Source organism: Dermacentor andersoni, chromosome 2 (genome assembly GCF_023375885.2).
Source record: "Dermacentor andersoni chromosome 2, qqDerAnde1_hic_scaffold, whole genome shotgun sequence".
Lineage (NCBI taxonomy): Eukaryota > Metazoa > Arthropoda > Arachnida > Ixodida > Ixodidae > Dermacentor > Dermacentor andersoni.
In genome coordinates, this window is record NC_092815.1 from 220101563 (window position 1) to 220117202 (window position 15640).

The following is a 15640-nucleotide window of genomic DNA, read 5'->3' on the forward strand; positions in this document are numbered from 1 at the left end:
GCGCCACCTAGGAAGTTCCTTTAGCAGACGGCGCCCACTCCAAAACTTAGAACTGAGGTTAAACAGCGCGAAAAAGACGAAGACACAAGGCAACAAATACAACACACAAGCGCTGACTGCCAACCGGAAGTTTACTTGAAATTCACCGGACATGGGGGGGGGGGGAGAGGTATACCTTTTTCAGCATAGGCATGCGCACACCAGTCGCAAAAGCATCTGCAAATCAGCACCATTATTTGCTTCCTTCCAAAAATGTAATATCTTTTCCCGGCAAGGCAAGAGAGGGAGTGCTTACACATTTATCTCGTTCCTTTCTAATGTGAAAGCCTCTACTATTTCCATTTCCCTCTTACGTTTTCCGTTCCCTATGAATTTTGCCTTTTCAATTATGGGGGTGCAGTGACACTTGGTACAGTGTCCGGCTAAATGACTCCCATAGCCATACTTTAGGTTACTGCTGTGCTGATGAGCTCTTTCATTGAAGCACTGTACCGTTTGGTCTATATAAGATTTTCCACAGCTGAGCGGTATGTGATAGATAACGTTGCGCCTGCAATCAGTGAAACGAGTTTCATGATTCGTGGTGCACAGGTGCCTTTCGCGCTTATTCATGCGATTACATATCGAGGACAGCTTACAGGGGGCACTGAAAACCAAAATAATAATATGTCTATTGGAAACTTTCTTTAGATTGTGTGACAACTTGTGTAAGTATGGCACCACGTGCGCGTGTCTTTTGTCTTTCTTTTCTTTTTGGGAAGTTTCGGAACTTCTTTTCTCTTTCTGCAAGATGGCTTCGCATACTGAAATGATCACAGAACTGGGAAAGCCTGCGCTCTGTAATCGCGCAATCTGATTTAAAAGACTTTGATCGCACTCACGCTCACACGACTTACTAAGTGCTGCCCTAATGCACGTTGTTGCTATGCCTCTCTTAATCAATTTAGAGGGTGTGCTGTCGTAGCGCAACAAGGTTTTCTTAGGTCTGGGATCTTATCCCCAGCATAGATGCTCATCCAAAGAAAAACAGAGGTTAATATCTAGAAACTGAATATGGTTGTTAGTTGGTAATTTACACATAAACTTAAGTCCTCCCGTTGAGTTCATGAACAAGTACAAGATTTCTTCGACCGCGTCATGAAAATGCATGCAGGTGACTTTCTTCATAACAATTAATTAGTCGTCAACATATCTAAACACTCGCGTTACAGGCATGTCCACCAACATAGCAGAAATTACATTGTCAACTGAGGATAAAAAAATGTAACATAAAATGGGGGCTATGGCTGATCCTATACAGATGCCAGTGCGTTGGACTTGGAATTGGCCATCATAACATTCACGCTAAACCGCGGCGCCGCGGCATTCGTGAGGTGAAAAAATATCTGCACACGCGCGGAAATAAAACCTGCTGGTGCCTGGCTGTGGCGAAAAACTAAAGAAGGACCCGGACTGCTAAATCGAGTCCTTTAATTTAAAATTAGCGCTGAAAGAAAAACGCTCAAGAGAGCGGAATGAGAGCTTTATCGCCTCGATTCCGCATGTTATATTTCGTTCGTTTGCGCTCAATCACCGCGCGAGCCTTGGTGATTGCTTGCGCTTAATTCCGTTTGCTCTGTGAATTCTTCTGCTTGTAAGTGTGCTGCGTACACATAGTGGTTACTTTGAATGAAGAATTCGTGTAAAAAAGAAGGCTGAGAGTCGCTTGGACCGAAAAACTTTCGGCATAACGTCGCTGAAACGTGCGACCTGCACGAAAACTAAACCACATCCTGTATGTGTGTGTGGAAACGAGTGCGCCAACAGTCTTGGTGCCACTAAGTGTGTCCGTCGTCTATCGATTACACGGCGACTGTTGTTTTTGTGGTTCAGTGCTACGAGCCAGTGCAACTGTTGTGACATTCTGAAGCGGCGGTATGGATCGTGTCAGCGAGTCTCCTCGATCGTGTTCGGGCTGCCAACGCGATCTACACTCTTAATTTTTTTCACACCCTTATGGGTGTAATGCGGGTGTACTTATCTTTTCACCCTTCTAAACACCCATGAAACACCCTTTTTTAATGGAAGAGGCTGTTCAAGAAGAAAACACCCTTGGAACACCCCAGTCTTTCTCATTTACACCCTCATTATAAGGGAGTAAGTGAACAGGCTTACAGTATATGATAAATGAACATTGGCAGTTAACGCGTTGATATTGGATACATGAAACGCGCGCTACCTGCGCTTGAATCAGGTAGCTGGAATGATTAGATCGGGGCATCTAGGCAGCACCGCACTGACTCCGAACAGCGGTCAAAATGAAGTTTCCCACGAATGTTGATATCGAACGGATGACACTACCGCGCCGACTTTGCATAGCCAGATATATGCAAAAGGCTTCGCATGATCAATGGCAAAATATTTACTATGCTATCACTGAATACTTAAAGGTGTGCAACCAGTTAGACTGGGAATGGTTAGGAGTGAGGGCTAACGGTAAATAGCTCACCAACTTACGGTTTGTAGATGACATTGGCATACTCAGCAGCGCTGCAGACTATTTGCAACAAACGTTTGAGGACCTGAGCGCAGAAAGTGTAAAAGTCTGATTGATAGTTAGTACGCAGAAGAGAAAAGTAATGTTCCGCAGCCTGGCGAGAGAACGAAATGTCATGGTCGGCAGTCAGCCTCTAGAACTTGCGCAGAAATACGTTTATTGAGGTTAATTACTCGCAGGGGCCTCTGATCAAGAAAATTAACAAAAATAGAACATTAGTTGGTGAGCTTACGGCAGGCATTACTAAATCATGACCATGGAGCTTACTGCTAATCATTGCTTTCTACCGTTACTAACGTATGGGGCCAAAACTTGGAAGTTACCAAGAAGCTTGGGAAGACGTTGAGGAGCGCGCAACGAGCGATGGTATGAAACCTATATTTAAAGCGGGCAATAAGATATTGACGGAGAACTACCGGCCTATTTCCATTACATGCTCCGCGTGTAAACTGTTGGAACACATAATATCCAAACATCTGGTTGAATATATAGAAAATAACAACTTCTTCTACAGTAAGCAGCATGGCTTTCGCCAATGTCTGTCAACGGTGACGCAGCTTTTTGAGGTGTGTCATGCTTTCGGCGTCGCAATTAACAACAACGAACAAATTGATGTTATAGCAATTGATTTTTCGAAGGCTTTTGACCGGGTGTGTCACATAAAACTTATTGAGAAATTGTAGAAACTTGGAGTCAATACACAAATTGTGAAATGGATCCATGCGTACCTTAGAAAGCAATATGTTCAAATAGCAGGCGAAAGATCATCCTCATTACCTGTTTTATCCGGTGTACCACCGGGTTCGGCTTTAGGACCAATTATGTTTCTATTATATGTCAATGACATTGCTAATGACCTGCATCCTAACATTGAACTGCGTCTATTTGCGGATGATTGCCTTATTTACTGTCGCGTTAAGAATGTCCAGGATCAAGTGTTGTTGAACGAAAGCTTGCAAAGAATTTATGACTGGTGTGTTACGTGGTACATGAAAATTAATTTCGAAAAATCAGCTTACATGACAGTATCTAACAAGAAAACCCCGTTCCTTTTTTCTTACAGAATAAATAATAGCCCACTTCAACATGTTAGTAAGCTTAAGTATCTCGGGGTTACAACCACGCACAATTTGAATTGGAACGCACACATCGAAAAGATATGTGGTTCTGCTCAACGCAAACTCGGTCTGTTAAGACGAAAGTTGACAGATGCTACACCCGAGGTAAAGCTCAAGGCGTACAAAACAGTAGTACGGCCTACACTGGAATACGCATGTATAGTCTGGGATCCGCACCAAGTGGGCTTGATAAATAAACTGGAACGAATTCAAAGACTAGCCGCAAGGTTTATCTTTAATGCTTATCAAAGGACGCAGTCTGTAACTGCGTTATTATCTCGTGCCGGTTTGCCCGAACTGGCAATGCGCAGAAAAATAGCCAGGTTGAAATTCTTGTACCAAATGTATAACAATAAATTCAATTTGGACTCCAGACTATACTTGCGTCCCCCTGGACGAGTGTCCCCACGTACAGGTCACCCTCATGTTGTAATGCCCTATGTGCCGCGTGTTGATGCCTTCAAATTTTCGTTTCCTGTGAAAACTATAGTTGATTGGAACAAACTTGACGCAGATGTATTTTTTGAAACGCCCACAACTGAATCATTTGAGCGTAAACTGTCATGTGTTTGCTGAATGCATTGTTTGTTTATTGCGGAACTGGTGTTACGTGTTTGTGGAAAATTTTTTTCCCCCACCCCTGTAACAGCCCACAAGGGCTAACAGTATTGGAAATAAAAAAACTAATAAAAATAAATAAATAAAAAATATTAGGCATGGCGATAATAGACTGTAAGACAGCGATGTGCATTAGAGAGCGAACGGGGATAGCTGATATTCTGGTTGACATCAAGAGGAAGAAGTCGTGCTGGGCAGACATTGCAATGCGTAAGGGACATAACTGCTGGTCTATTGGAGTTGCAGAATGGGTGCTAAGGGAAGGGTAGCACAGTCGAGGACGGCATAGAATAAGGTGGACGTGATGGAATGAGGAAACTTGAAGACACGTGGAACTAGTTAGCACAAGGCAGGGGTATTGGCGATCGCTGGAGAAGCTTTCGTTCTGCGATGGACATCAAGATAGGCTGATGATGATGACGATGATGATGTCGCTACACGATGATGTCATGCGCGTCATGCACGTTCTGATAGCTCGATTTGCGTCGATTGCGGAAGGGGGGGAGTAGCAGCGCAGCCAAGGGGGCCACGCCGGGCACTTGTAACGCTCACTAACAGTAAATTTTTTGCTACTATGGCAATGGCCCCGCTCATTCCCCCTCCACAGTCAATTGGGACCCCACCCCCCCCCCCTTCCCACGACAAATTTTCTAACTACGCCACTGTGGGGAGGGGGGTGTAAGATTGCTCTAGACCCCTCCCCCTACCTTCTCAACAGAAACAGGGGAGGGGAGCTGCCACCAGGCCGCAAACCTTAGGCAGACCAATTACCGGCTGCATTTCCTTTTGGACGTGAATACTGCTCTAATGTGATTACACAGTAGGATTCATGGCGGTTCGAGGGCATGCGACAAAAAAAACCACATACAGCCATCAACAAGTCTTAAATTCAGCAGATCTTTGGGAGCTGGGCAAGACTCTCATAAAATGAAAAGCTTCGCACCCCTCTTACATGCATTGTCAACTCTGGGTCGCCGCCGACTGCACATTTCCGGTAAAAAAATCACACAGGAACTCCTCTGGGATTTGTCTGAGTATGCGTAAGCATTGTGACTCTTCCTCATCTACACGCAGTCCATGTCGTTATCAATGTTATGAGACTTGATCCGACGAGTATAAGCGACAGCGCTGCGGCGACACGAGCTGCTGTGGTCGACGGCGCCAAGTGAATGGCGCGAGCAAAGTACTGCAGGTGGCGGGGCCAGGTGTGCTAGTGACGTTCCGTTCATTGTGAGCCATTATCGCTCTTTAGCCCTTCTCATCCGTGTCGAAAATTATCAACCGTTCGCCGGCGGCAGCTGCTTGTGACACGGCCGCACGAACCGTAACTTGAAAGCGAGAGAGAGAGAGAAACTTTTATTGACAAACGATTTACGTGCAGTGGTCGGAGACCCTTTAGTCCAAGGCCTCGCTTGCCTCGGCCGCCCGCTTGACCTGTCGTATGAAGGACTGTTGTCCAGCCAGGTCTGAGCTGGTTAGCTGTGCCTCCCATTGCTCCATTGTGTGGTGTGTTTTATCAAACGGGTGTGATTCACAATTCCAAGTAATGTGTTGTAGTGTTGGTATGCCTCCGCACCACGGGCAGTCGGGCCTGTAGCGAGTGGGGAACATGGCATTCTGTAATTTAAGGTGGGGGAATACCCCCGTCTGAATTTTGCGCCAGCTGGCGGCTTCCTCTCCACTGAGTTGTGGGTGAGGGGGAGGGTATTTTTTTCTGGTTGCACGCTGATGAGCGAGAATCTCCCGGGCATTCGTTGGATTGGGGTCATTACAGTAGCTACCTGGGACCGTCCCAGTCGAGTCGGCCCGGTTAATAATACCTCGGGCTAGCGAATCGGCCAGTTCATTCCCCTCAAGGCCTGTATGACCTGGACACCATAGGATCCGGTGATGATGGGCGAATTGCGTCGGTATTATTGAGTGGCATGTTTTGGTCACGTGGCCCCTGAGAAAAAGGCGACGTGCTTCTTGAGCGTCTGTTATTATGGTGACGCTCTTTTGCGTGCGTTCCGCGTGAGCGAACGAGGGCCATTGCCACGGCGAAAGTCTCGGCAGCCGCCGGAGTACCTGCTTTGACGGATGCCATAAATTGTTGCTGTGCTTTCGTGTCGACGATTGCCACTGCGTACCTCCTGATGTTCTTTTGGGCATCACTGGCGTTCAAGTGTACGTTTGGATACGCTGCTGCGTCCGTGTATATTGTGTTGGACGTGGGATTATTTTCATACATTGCTCTAATATGTTGTGCGCGTGCTTTTCGCCTTGCTTTATTGTATTCAGGGTGCATGTTTTTGGGTATGGGGGCCACTCTTATTCGAGCTCGTGTTGAGGTTGGTAGTGGTAATACGTGTTCGCTGATAAATTGTGGGTGTGGGGAAATACGTGCCCTTGTCAGTAGGGCCCGTCATGCGTGAGTGTAGCTCAAGCGTTCCCTCTGGGAGATTAGTGTGGCTTGTTTTAGTTCTTCGAATGTGTTGTGTACTCCTAAGGCTAGCAAGCGATCTGTGGACGTCCGCTTGGGTAGACCGAGCGCCGCTTTGTATGCTGATCTTATTATGATGTCGACCTGCCTTTCCTCCTCGCGACTAAGGAAGTGGTAGGGCAGGCCATACGTGACTCGGCTTATTACCAGTGCTTGGACGAGCCTCAGCGTGTCGTGTTTTTGCATGCCCACTTTCCTATAAGTTACGCGACGAATCATTTGCGCAATGTTATTTGCGGTAGTTTTCAATGTTGTGATGGTGTGCGATGCGTTCCCACTACTTTGGAGCCAGAAGCCCAAGATCCGCATCATCTTAACTTCTTGGACCGTGTGTCCTTCCACAACGATGTTGACAGGCCCGTTGGATATGTAGCCCCTCGAGTGTACCCGAATGATCTGCGATTTTTCGGGGGCACATTTGAGGCCACTGCTCCTCGAGAATTTGTCTACTTCCTCGGCTGCTTGTTGTAGTACTTGTTCTTTGTGTCCCAGAGAGCGCCTTGCTGCCCACAGCGTTATGTCGTCCGCGTACAGTGTGTAACCCAAATCGGGGATTTGGTCCAGCTGTCGCGCCAGGCGACACATCGCTATATTGAACAGCAAAGGTGATATTATTGCCCCTTGGGGTGTTCCTCTACTGGGCATATTGAACTTTTGGGAAGCGATCTGACCGATTCCTATTGTGGCGATGCGGTTGGCGAGAAAGGCCTGCACGTAGTTGTACGTTCGTTCTCCGCATCCCGTCAATTCAAGTTCCTCCAATATTGTTTTGTGCGAAACGTTATCAAATGCTCCCTTGAGGTCTAGTGCGAGCACTAGTCTTTCCTCTCCGCGGGCGATGTTAGCTATAACTTCTTCTCTGATCAGTAAGAGTGCGTCTTGACAGGATAGCCCCGTACAGAACCCTATCATGGTGTTTGGAAACCATCTTATTTCCTCAAGGTACCGCTGCAGTCTTATTTGTACTACTCGTTCGTACAGTTTACCTAGGCAGGACGTGAGAGAAATGGGCCTCAGAGCGTCTATTGAGGGGGTCTTTTTAGGTTTGGGGATCACAATAATTTTAGCGTGTTTCCATTCCGGGGGCAATTGGCCTTTGAGCCAGCTCTCGCCATTGAACAGTTCTGTGATTTTAGTCAGGACTCTAGCGTCCAGGTTTCGAAGCATCGCGTTCGTGATGGCATCAGGGCCAGGAGCCGAGTTTCTGGCGGCTGCTTGAGCTGCCTCAAAGACTTCTGCATAGGTGAAAGGTTCATCTAATTTGGAATTCGCCTTTTCAAGGTATGGTCGCGTCTCGTTTGGGGCGTCTGTGTTTAGTGGTGGTCCTATGTATCGTTCTTTCAGTTTGTCTAGTAGTTCCGCGTCTGTGCCTGGGAAACTGCCCGAGATGATTTGGACTTGAAAGCGAACATTCGGCCTTACCGAAGAGGAGTCTCGAAGCAACGAGACAGTGAAGAAAAAGTTTGACGCCCATTTTGTGGCCACGAAGAATATAGTCTATCAAAGCGCAAATTTCCATCGACGAAAGCAAGAACCCGGGGAAAGTGCGGACAACTTTGTGACAGCCCTGCACGAGCTTGCAGACCGCTGTGAATTTGCAGAATTCCAGGATCGAATGATCCGCGACAGATTTGTGGTCGGGCTCGAGGACGCGCAGCTGTCGGAAGCGCTCCAGATTGATGCCACCCTTACGCAAGCGACCGCTCTGGCGAGGGCCAGGCTCAAGGAAACAGTTCACCGACAGCAACTGGAACTCCGGGCCGTCAGCAACGAGGCGAATACAGGCGAACTTGACGTAGTCCGACGAACAACGAGGAAGCCGTCCAGCAACTGGGAGCCTGGCGCCACAGCACAGCGGCGAACGCAGGCGTGCCAGTTCTGCGGACGGTCGAGCCACCCGAGAGCCCGGTGCCATGCACGGTCAGCGCGGTGGGACCACTATGGTATCAAGGGACATTTCGCCGTGGCGTGTCACAAGAGAACAGAAAACAACCAGGTGGGCGTGTCTATGCTAGAAGGCGATGGACAAGACTTTTTTGTTGGGACACTGAACAGCTCAAATGCCAGATAAGCGGAAGTGTCTATCAATGGTGTACGCGTAAGTGCAAAAATTGATTCAGGAGCCGAAGTCACTGTTGTTCCGCCCGATTTCCCCGGTGTACCGCCTCGTATAGACAGGTCACAAACGGTGTTGAGAAGCGCTGCGAATCAGCGCCTCGAAGTGAATGGTTGTTTTTCAGCAGATATTGTTTGGAAAGGCAAAACAACGCGACAAACACTGTACGTTGTAGAGTCGCTGCAGTGTGTCCTATTAGGGCTCCCAGCCATTGCAGCACTTGGTGTAGTCAAATTTCTTGATGTGGTTGATGATAAACAGTACGAGCACGTTTCCGCAGCTCTTCTCTGGACTGGGCATGATGTCAGGCGAATACACCATTCGCATGAAAGAGGGCGCCGTCCCCTTTGCAATTTTCGTGCCGCGGCGGGTACCCATCCCGTTAAAGAACCCCATCAAACTAGAGTTGGCCAAAATGGTCAAAAGCAATGTCATTCGTAAGGTAGATGGCCCAACTACATGGTGTGCAGGAATGGTTCCAGTAGTCAAGCCAAGTGGGGAAGTTCGAATCTGTGTGGATCTAACCCAGCTGAACAAGAGCGACCTACGGGAACGGTTTCTCTTGCCGACCGTAGACGACGCACTTGGGCAATTGGCGGGAGCCACATACTTTTCGAAATTAGATGCCAATTGAGGATTTCACCAGGTTAAATTGGCGAAAGAAAGTCAAGAACTAACATTTATCACCCCCTTTGGTAGGTACTGCTTCCAGCGACTGCCGTTCGGTATCACCTCGGCCCCGGAATACTTTCAAAAGCGAATGGCGGAAATCTTAGATGGCCTTCAAGGAGTAGTGAACCTGATGGACGACGTTCTGGTTTACGGAGCTACTGAGCGTGAACACGATGAACGGCTGCACGCAGTGCTCGAAAGGTTGGTTGCAGCGGGGGTAACACTCAATCGGGCAAAATGTTCTTTTTGTGTCAGAAGAGTAGCGTTTTTAGGCTACGTGGTCGATGCGGCGGGAATCGCGCCGGATCCCAAGAAAGTTCGAGCCATAAACGAAATGGCTACGCCATCAAATGTTGCTGATGTCCGCAGGTTTTTGGGCATGATAAACTATCTGGCAAGGTTTGCGAACAACCTTGCTGACATGTCAGCACCGCTCCGTAGTATTCTCTTGAAAGGCCGTGAGTGGCACTGTGGCCTGCCTCAGCAAAAATCCTTCGAGACTCTGAAAGAATTGATCACCTCGGCGCAATGCGTCGCAAAATTCGACCCTAAGCTGCGCACTATTGTGTCCGCCGACGCGTCGTCATTCGGTCTCGGCTGTGGGCTCATGCAAGTGCAATCAGATGGGAAAGGCGGCCGGTTGCATACCACTCTCGTTCATTAACGCCAACAGAACAACGGTACGCGCAGATAGAAAAGGAAGCACTTGCGCTGACGTGGGCGGCAGAAAGGCTGGAAGGGTTTTTGATAGGAGTGGAATTTCAATTTGAGACAGATCACAAACCGCTCGTATCGCTACTCGGTCAGTCACCCCTTGATGTGCTTCCCCCTAGAATACAAAGATTCCGATTGAGGCTCATGCGATATCGCTTTGCGGTCTCCTATGTCCCAGGAAAACAGATTGGCACCGCCGACGCCCTTTCTCGGGCACCTTGCACGGAAGCGGATGTAGAGATAGGGGAGCTGGATTGCGGTGAAGTATCGAGCCATGCACAAGGCTGCATTAGCGAACTGAAATTTTCAGCCCATTGGAACAAAATAAAGTTCGCGCAAGAAAAAGACTCAACCTGCCAACAACTTCGGTTGTATTGTAAACAGGGCTGGCCACGTCTAGCTAAAGTAAGCAGTTGGCTAAGCCCTTACTGGTCGGAGAGAGCACACCTTACAATATGTGACGGCGTGCTTCTGCATGGGTCTCGTCTTGTGGTGCCTCAGAACCTAAGAAGTGAAATACTTTGTTCATTGCATGTTGGTCACCAGGGCATTGTGAAATGTCGCGCTAGGGCCCGCGAATCTATGTGGTGGCCCGGTCTCAACGCTGAGCCAGGAGCTCTGGTAAACAGTTGTCGAGAGTGCGTGAGACTGCGCGTTCAGAAAGCCGAGCCCATGATGCCATCAGAGTCCCCCAGCTTGCCTTGGCTGAAGGTAGGAGCTGACCTTTTCCATTTGCATGGTAGATCGTATCTCGTGGTCGTAGACTATTTTTCGCGCTATCCAGAGCTTGCCCTTTTATCTTCCACGAGCTCGGCGGCGGTTATTGAGCAAATCAAGAGTATATTTGCTAGGCACGGGATTCCAGAACTTGTCGTAACAGACCACGGTCCTCAATTCGCTTCCGCAGAATTTGCATTGTTTACCACTAGTTATGGCTTCCATCACGTCACGTCCAGCCCCAGGTACCCGCAGTCAAATGGAGCTGCCGAACGTACAGTGCAGACGATACAACGAATGTTGGAAAAAGCGGTTGACCCGTACCTGGCCCTCCTAGCTTATAGGGACTCCCCAGGTCCTTTGGGTACAAGCCCAGCCCAGCTATTGATGGGCCGACGGTTGCGCTCTACGCTTCCCGTGCACCCGAAAAAGCTAGTACCGTCAATGACGAGTGGTCTCAGGAGCCTCCGATACAAAGACAAGAAAGCGCGAATGAAGCAAAAATTTGACTACGACCGCCGCCATGCGGTAACGCAGCTACCGCTGCTCGCCCCGGGAAACCAAGTATGGATAAAAGACAGCAAAGTTCCAGCAAAAGTGCTGAGTCGGGCCATGCGGCCTTGGTCTTATCGGGTGCGGACAGACGACGGGGTTGAACTAGAAAGAAACAGACGCGCGTTGGTCCGGTACAGCGAGCGAACCGGCGTGCATGACCCATCCTATGATTTTCCTGCGACTACGGACGCTGCAGGCCAATCCGAGGAAGACAAGGCCTCGGCAGAGCCTTCTGTGCTTAATTCAACGCCGGCTGCTGCCTCGTATGAGGACGGGAGACCCGGTGGTTATATGACACGCTACGGTCGAGAAATAACGCCGCCACAGCGATATGGCTACACTTGAGTGCTGTATACTCATCCTATTTGTACGTTTCATAGTGCTTGGTTGTTTTCGTGGTTCATTTGTTTTCTATGTGTTGTGTAAAAAAAAAAGGGAGATGTAGTGTTATAGCTTCTGATCTGACTCAGCACTCATGTGCGCAGGCTGTGACGTCATATAGCAAAAGGGATAAAAAGCGGCTGTCTAATAAACACGGGGCTTTTTGGGTTCGTGGCTACATCGGAGTGGCGTCAGTCTTTTGCTTGCATCACCACTCCGGCAGCGGACACAACACCTCCTTCCTCTAGAAACGCCAGCGCAACAACCTAAGTTCCCAACGGAAGCGCTATTTTCTCGAGTTAAACTATGGATTGGATCCAAACGTGCCATGCCGCAGCCGCCGGTTTGATCCAATCCACCAGACGCGCCATGCGAAGCCGTATGATCGCTCCAAACTTCCCAGCTCCCGTCGGGTTCGGCGCCTAGCAGACAAAATGCTCGGTGGGAGGATGATTGACAGGAGCGTGTCGTCATTTTGACGTCACCAAAAACGTGGCCGCGCCCCGCGGCTGGCGACGTCGGCGCGGAGTAGGCCAATCGCGCGCGCCGGTAACCGAACGAACGCGCCGAACAACCCTCTCCGATCGCGCCTCAAATCTCAGGCTTTGTCGTTCCGCCATCTGGTAGCAGACTGTTGAACTCAGTCCTAGGTGGCGTTACAAGTACACAGCACGGCATCGAACCGCAGCAAGCACAACGCGGAGCGAAAGGTACGAGCAAATAGACGACTCGGCCACGGCTCCCAACGCTCACGCAACTGATATGCTCGGGTTTTTAGAGATACCACGTGAACTTGCACGACTGTGATTCAAAAATCGCTTTGGGAGCATTGTTACGTAATGTGTAGAGAATCGAGAAGGGCATCAATCGAAAGCTGAGTTTCCGTACTACATACGGTGTAGCGGCCTTTACGATAGCGGCCGTAGTTTTACTACAGCTGGCGTTTTTGTCTCAAAAATCGAGTACAAATTTTCGTCGTTCCCATAGGCTTCCATGGCTGAATATTTAACCGCTCTGGGAACAAAATTCACGCTTGCCACAGCGTGATCACTGCATCTGGCTCGTGTGGATTGTCTTCCAGAACATGTCTGTCACCTGCTCTTTCAGACAATCGGCCTCCAACTTTAGTTATTCGCAAAAAGCAGGCTCGTTCCATTGAAAACGCGCTAGCTTCGTGCAGGGGCCGCTTGGAGTGCTAGTTGTTACGTGTCCAGAAAAGCTGGATATGTTCATGTTTCCGTCTTCCTCGCGTAACAGAATGCGGAGTAATTGGTAAGGGTTCCTTTACTGTGGTTGAACTTCGGGCGCCGAACACAATTTTAGTCAGCCATTATGTATGCTAATCCAGGTCTCTGAATACCTCCTGTAAACATGCTGTGAATAGCATTGGAGAGATCGTATCTCCCTGCCTGACGCCTCTCTTTATAGGGATTTTGTTGCTTTCTTTATGGAGGACTACAGTGGCTGTGGAGCCGCTATAGATATGTTTCAGTATTTTTACGCACGGCTCGTCTACACCCTGATTCCGCAATGCCTCCATGACTGCTGAGGTTTCGACTGAATCAAACGCTTTCTCATAATCAATGAAAGCTACATATAATGGTTGGTTATATTCCGCACATTTCTCTATCACCTGATTGATAGTGTGAATATGATCTATTGTTGAGTAGCCTTTACGGAATCCTGCCTGGTCCTTTGGTTGACGGAAGTCTAAGGTGTTCCTGATTCTATTTGCAATTACCTTAGTAAATACTTTGTAGGCAACGGACAGTAAGCTGATCGGTCTATAATTTTTCAAGTCTTTGGCGTCCCCTTTCTTATGGATTAGGATTATGTTAGCGTTCTTCCAAGATTCCGGTACGCTCGAGGTCATGAGGCATTGTGTATACAGGGTGGCCAGTTTTTCTAGAACAATCTGCCCACCGTCCTTCAACAAATCTGCTGTTACCTGATCCTCCCCAGCTGCCTTCCCCCTTTGCATAGCTCCCAAGGCTTTCCTTACTTCTTCCGGTGTTACTTGTGGGATTTCGAATTCCTCTAGACTATTCTCTCTTCCATTATCATCGTGAGTTCCACTCGTACTGTATAAATCTCTATAGAACTCCTCAGCCACCTGAACTATCTCATCCATATTAGTAATGATATTGCCGGCTTTGTCTCTTAACGCATACATCTGATTCTTGCCAATTCCTAGTTTCTTCTTCTCTGCTTTTAGGCTTCCTCCGTTCCTGAGAGCTTGTTCAATTCTATCCATATTATACTTCCTTATGTCAGCTGTCTTACGCTTGTTGATTAACTTCGAAAGTTCTGACAGTTCTATTCTGGCTGTAGGGTTAGAGGCTTTCATACATTGGCGTTTCTTGATCAGATCTTTCGTCTCCTGTGACAGCTTACTGGTATCCTGTCTAACAGAGTTACCGCCGACTTCTATTGCACACTCCTTAATGATGCCCACAAGATTGTCGTTCATTGCTTCAACACTAAGGTCCTCTTCCTGAGTTAAAGCCGAATACCTGTTCTGTAGCTTGATCTGGAATTCCTCTATTTTCCCTCTTACCGCTAACTCATTGATCGGCTTCTTATGTACCAGTTTCTTCCGTTCCCTCCTCAAGTCTAGGCTAATTCGAGTTCTTACCATCCTGTGGTCACTGCAGCGTACCTTGCCGAGCACGTCTACATCTTGAATGATGCCAGGGTTCGCGCAGAGTATGAAGTCTATTTCATTTCTAGTCTCGCCGTTCGGGCTCCTCCACGTCCACTTTCGGCTATCCCGCTTGCGGAAGAAGGTATTCATTATCCGCATATTATTCTGTTCCGCAAACTCTACTAATAACTCTCCCCTGCTATTCCTAGTGCCTATGCCGTATTCCCCCACTGCCTTGTCTCCAGCCTGCTTCTTGCCTACTTTGGCATTGAAATCGCCCATCAGTATAGTGTATTTTGTTTTCACTCTACCCATCGCCGATTCCACGTCTTCATAGAAGCTTTCGACTTCCTGGTCATCATGACTGGATGTAGGGGCGTAGACCTGTACAACCTTCATTTTGTACCTCTTATTAAGTTTCAGAACAAGACATGCCACCCTCTCGTTAATGCTATAGAATTCCTGTATGTTACCAGCTATATTCTTATTAATCAGGAATCCGACTCCTAGTTCTCGTGTCTCCGCTAAGCCCCGGTAGCACAGGACGTGCCCGCTTCTGAGCACTGTATATGCTTCTTTTGGCCTCCTAACTTCACTGAGCCCTATTATATCCCAGTTACTGCCCTCTAATTCTTCCAATAGCACTGCTAGACTCGCCTCACTAGATAACGTTCTAGCGTTAAACGTTGCCAGGTTCATATTCCAATGGCGGCCTGTCCGGCCGCCATACTTGGCCTGTAAGCCATGTGAAGTTTTTTTGCCCAGTCCATGCTTAACAAAAAAGAGAAAAGTGGTGCGGTAGCCTAATTAGTGGCTACATAGTGGATATAGCGTTGAGCTGATAAACTCGAGCTTACGGTTCAAACCAGATCGCGGAATTCGATGGGAACGAAATCGAAAAACAGTCGTATACTTCTGTTTCGATGCATGTTAAAGAACTCCAGGTGGTGAGAATTGAAGAGGGTGCCTCATAATCATAGCATAGAGAAAGAAATTTCAACAAGAGCGGACACTCCCATAGAGCCCAGCGGCCGAATTGACTGTAGCACACCAAGCGGATGTTATTGACTCCTTCCGGTTTCGGTTT

The 15640-nt window shown here is 48.2% G+C and overlaps 1 protein-coding gene across 2 annotated transcripts in view; it reads left to right on the forward strand.

The window, feature by feature from the left end:
• LOC129387064 (uncharacterized) overlaps positions 1 to 15640 on the forward strand; it is a 210049-nt gene that overhangs the window by 117380 nt on the left and 77029 nt on the right. The window lies entirely within an intron of this gene.